The sequence below is a fragment of the Triticum aestivum genome, chromosome 4A (genome assembly GCF_018294505.1).
Source record: "Triticum aestivum cultivar Chinese Spring chromosome 4A, IWGSC CS RefSeq v2.1, whole genome shotgun sequence".
Classification (NCBI taxonomy): domain Eukaryota; kingdom Viridiplantae; phylum Streptophyta; class Magnoliopsida; order Poales; family Poaceae; genus Triticum; species Triticum aestivum.
The window spans coordinates 733,959,992-733,965,245 of NC_057803.1; the positions used below are offsets into that span (position 1 = coordinate 733,959,992).

Below are 5,254 nucleotides of genomic sequence, written 5' to 3' on the forward strand. Positions count from 1 at the left end.
CGTGGCCTCCGAACATTCAGCAAAACAGGGACATTGTGAATTTACTAGATTGCGACAAGTCTACACAGGGAATAGGCCGAGTTTGCAATGAGCAGCTTTGCAGAGCTACTATGGCCTGAGTTCTCAAAGAGGAGATGGCATGGATTTAAGTACATTAATGTCCTTGTACAGCAAGGGAAGCTCCCAAGGTATTGGAAGTGAAATACTCCCAAATTCTTCTTCTCCGCCTGACAGTACACAAAGCATTGGAAGAGGCAACTGGGCGACCAAAGAATTAGTTCATTGGTTCCATACGCCATGGCAGAAAGTGGAGGCCGATCCCCAGGATGACCCTTTCTGCCGGATTCAATTAAGATGACGAAAAGTTTTTTGCCAAGGCCTTTTTTCCAGTATGCGTTTGAATATGGACACAGACTCAAAGAACGGTGGGATCTTTATGTGGTCGGGCTCCAAGTGGACCTTCAACCATGAGTCCTTCACCTGTCCGTTGCTCAACGGTCTGCCCAAACCTGTGCCGGGTCGTAGGATGAAAGCTGCTTTTACTGAGTTCTACTCAATGTAGCGGCGCAATAGGAGTTATTTTTGTATTACCGCTCTGCTATTGCAAGCTTCATCTGGATCTGTTATGTCATCCATATGAGCTAAGTTGAGAGGGAAATGGAAGAGGAGGCTTGGTTCGGCATGATCTTCTGTCACGTCAATCCTTGTTCCTCAGAGCGGCGATCACACAACGGACGGGATTATGGAGTCGTCAAACGACATTACAGTTGCATCAAAGGTATCTAAGCAATGGTAACATCATTTGAAGAACATCCCTTCTATTTCTTTTCATTCCCTGATTTTTTCGTAGGTTAATAACTTACAGCGTAAATGTCAATAACTTACAGCATAAATATCTTTTTATAGGTAGTCTTTCAAACTAAAACGACAACACAGGCCTTACAAGATACTTCCTTTTTTCGTCCACTTTTTCTTCCTGCTAGTATCAGGTTCGGTAACATACACACAAGTAAAAATGCTCATCGTTTTTCTCTGCGCCACCATGCAAAAAAAAAGTGCCCCAAGAAGATAATTGCCTCCATTTCTTTCCCGTAGCATCCTATGTGCGTTGTAGCTCTCTGCCCACGACGTTGCGTTATGTCACCTGTTTTTGGAGGACAGATAAAGGGAATTAGTCCCTTCTGCTTTATATATAAGAAAATATGATAGCCATAACAAATCCTATAAGATTAACACTGCTAGTCCAGAATATTTAAGCATTACCGGATTATTTTGGGGGCATTGTGGCTTTTTATGGCCTGGCAGCCTGCACTTGGAACACTTCCTTACTGCTTTTTGTTTCTTAAGCTTATCAGAAGCCTTTTCATACATGGACTTTGATTGTGTGAAATATACATATTTATGTTAATAACACTTGAACCAAAATAAAAAATGCATATGACTTATTATATTTGATTATGTATAGTTGTAAAATAGTTATTGAATATAGGTAGAATAATAGAATGAAAAGTATTTTCTCATGCACTTGAGGTGGTCCTTATCTCATCCATAATTGTATGATGATATGACATACTTATATGTTGAGATAAATAAGATAATGAGGATCACTCTCTTAAGTACTCCCTCCGGTCCTTTGTAGTCCGCATATAAGTTTTGTTCGAAGTCAAAGTATCTCTATTTTGACCAAATATATAGAAAAAGGTACCAACATTCACAATGTGAAATCAATATTGACATGAGTGGTGAACTATCTCAAAATAAAATGAACATTAGATTCATTGTGAAATGTAGTTTTATAGTACATATATTTTATATTTGTAGATGTTGATAGTTTTAATATAAATTTGGTCAAACGTTGTAAAGTTTGACTTAAGAAAAATCTAATACGTGGAGTAAAAAGGACCGAAGGGAGTATATACGATATGGAGACTCTAGTACCCCTCTCGTAGTATTGCATATGCCTCCTTCTCCATGTGGTTTTCATAAAATCAAATTAGATTTATTTAATTGCATACTATAATGTTCTTTCTTGCACATTCCAATGCGTCCTTCACGTTGTCACTGGGCAAGTTCAAGGACAGAAGCGTGAAATAAGTTTCCTTGGAGAAGACTCCAACAGAAGATTGGTTATCCCTTGACGGTTGTGTACGGACGCGCCGTGGTGGGTATCTCCGATGGCTTCCATCGACAGGGTGGATGGTTGGCATGGCCTGCTGACGACCATTGCTATTATTAATATCAGGTCATTTTTGTTGAAAGTGTTGGTTTGAATTGTAGTACTTCCATATTTCCATATTTCATGTTGGCATGCATTTCATTCATTCATAGTAGTACAAGGTAGGTTCATTCATTTTTGTAGTCTTTTCGTAAAGCCCCGCCAAATGCTTGGTCGTCAAAATTCTATCAGAGCAAGTATAATAAGGTGATGTAAGCGGACTGTAAGAATTTAAATATTGTATTATTGCTGAGTTGAAAGAGAGAGAAGAGGAGAGAGAAGGGAAGCGAGTCGTAGCTTACAGCCGGCTGTAGCACGAGCTCCAAGAAACTCTGTGAGAGTGAAAGGTGGGTCATATATTGATAATGAATGAAACAGAGTCTACGGTTGTAGCTCTTGGCTAGCTAGTACACGTGGTCGGTGTTGGTATAGTCAATCCTGCTATCATATCATGTTGAATCGAATCGAATGGGTTCCTTCTATACCGTTGCAATGTAGGCATTTGATAGAACTTGCTGCCTAGTTAGATGGATTCCTTGTACCGTGCCAACATACTCTTTTTGTTTCTTTCTCTTTTTAGAAAAGCAGGTTAAACCCCCCGCTTCTGCATCAATCGATGCGTGTAGCCATCTTTATTAATTATTTCACAAAGGTCTTACAAGAACATACATCAATCCACTTGAAACCACCACTCACACCTACAAACTCGATAATATGGAGTGCTCTCACTCCCCATATCTAAAACCGGTCTTATCCTGATCCATCCACATAGCGTATCGGGACTAACAACAGGTGCAACCTACCTAAAGCGCACATCGCATGCATACATTTTAGAAGCCGCCATCGTCATCGGACCACTGACCCATCTTCAGGAGAGAGATCCGCATCATCCTTGCCTGTCCAGACATCCATCGACGCACCACGACGCCACCGCGCTGCGCTCGTCTATCTAGACGCGAAGACTCTGGAAGATCCGTCGTGCGTAGCACCTGCCAACTAGCATGACTCAGTGTAGCACCTGTCAGCCAGACATGACTTGACAGATCCACCGAAACTCCATGCAAGACAAAGCCGCTCCACCTCCTGCCCCAATCTTCCAGCACTTCTCCACAAACAATGGCCCAAGAGAGAAATGACACCGTAGTACCGCCATCATCCGATCTGGAAGACCAAATCCTAGGGTTTTCCCCCGAAGCAGCACGAGTGGGTCGACAACAGCTACACGACGATGCCCACAGGCAACTATGTCTCCCTGACTTGTAGCCGAGACTAGATGACGAATCTCGAGATCCGACCACCCAGCCACCGGCCAGCCACCTCGCTCTGACAGAAGAGATTACCACTACCGACGGCCGCATTGGTCATAATAGATCTAATCGGAGGTGTCTTCGACGCGACCACCAGGCCCTCCATGTCATCGCCGCCGATCCAAAGGTAGATGGCGCGCCACCCCCCTCCCCCCGAACAGCATAGGTCGCCGCACCACCTTACATGCCGCCGCGCCACAGCCATCGTCATCACCAACACTGCCACCACAGCCGTCATTAGGACGCCGGCCGGCTGCACACCGCCGTAGTCCATATTGGGCTGTCATGAACCAGATCGGCGCCGCCGCAGTCCAGATCAGGGTCACACCCTCGAGCCATGGCGCCCTGCATCACCAAATGACCCGCAAGAGGGAGGAGTGCCCCCACCGCCGCTGTCGCACGCACAGGCTATGCCTATCACCGACCAACGGCAGCGACGGAGGGGAGGGAGAGGAAGGAGCGGTGACCCGGCGGCTAGGGTTGAAGCCCCTCGGTCACCCGTGTGGGCCGACGGAGGGGAGGGGATCCTATAAAATTGGGCGAGAATTTCACTTCCCCGGCCTCTGCACCGACTAGGGGTGCGTACGGCCTTTTTAAGTATGAGTACTATGATATTTAATCTCGGTTACGCACCGAGCCTAGTCCTCAATAAATGCAAGAGTACCAGGAAAGCCTCTTCAAGAATAAATAAAAACCTTAATTCTCCTCCATGAGGATTTGAACCTAGGTGTTGTGTCTGTACATCCATTGCCCCAACCAGTTGAGCTAGGCTCTCTCCCCCAAAAAATACTTTTTGCTTCTTTCTACTTAGCATATAAAATTTGTTTGAAGTCAAAGTGCACAAAGTTGGATTAAATTACATATACAATATTAAAGTTATATAGTATAAACCTTAAATTCATGGTGCATCTAATGATACTGGGTTTGTATTGTTAGTCTGATAGTTTTTTCTAAAAATCTCAATTATTACAAAGTTTGACTTATGAATTTATTTTATATATAGACTAAAAGGATCAAAAGGGAGGGGTCATTTTGTCTCCCGGGAGCACATGCTCTGGGGTGAACAGTAACGTGAAAACAAATAGTAACATTTTTGAAAATTCTGAACTTTTTATAGATGTTCTGTTAGTGCCGCAAGCATGCTTGACAATTTTCATGCAAAACGGAGCAGTAGTGTCTCCTCGGTGAAAAAGACAAAACTGGGATGACATTTGGTGTCCAGTTTCTTTTTTTTTCACAGGCCAAAATGCTTAACTTTTTTGCCTCAAAATTTGCAAATAGCATTTGCATGTGACTGAAAACACATAGAAATATGTCTTGATTTTTTTTTTGACATTTCATTTTTTTGGGTAAGGGAGCACTTGTTCCCAGAAGCTGAATTGAATTTCCGCGAAAGGGAGTATCTATCTATCTATCCATGCCATAAATAGGTCAAACGGTGGTTGCCCCTTTATCTTTAGTACGCCGCGCATATATAGCTCGCATGCAGCTGAGTGTAGTGATCCTACGTTACCCGCTAGCAAGCAAGCCATCTATATGCATACACTTCATGCCAGTCGCATAAAATTAGGTTCACGGTAGTTGATTCCTAATCCGCTCCTTCTTCCTCATGATCCGGCCCGTGCACCCGCCCATAACATCGTCCTAAATGCTTGTCGCCATTCCACCATGCCTGAGTTACCATTTTCGTCATGCCAACGCCGCCTCTCCACCACTATCTCTGACTGTAGCG

At 43.7% G+C, this 5,254-nt stretch overlaps 1 long non-coding RNA gene and 1 pseudogene across 1 annotated transcript; both read right to left on the reverse strand.

Moving 5' to 3' along the window:
• Window positions 1-5,254, reverse strand: part of LOC123084440 (receptor-like protein 52) — a 25,683-nt pseudogene that overhangs the window by 7,621 nt on the left and 12,808 nt on the right.
• LOC123088437 (uncharacterized) lies at window positions 802-1,379 on the reverse strand. The gene is made up of 2 exons (XR_006441904.1): window positions 1,264-1,379; window positions 802-1,144 (listed from the first exon to the last, which is right to left on the reverse strand). It is a non-coding gene; the product is annotated as an uncharacterized lncRNA (long non-coding RNA).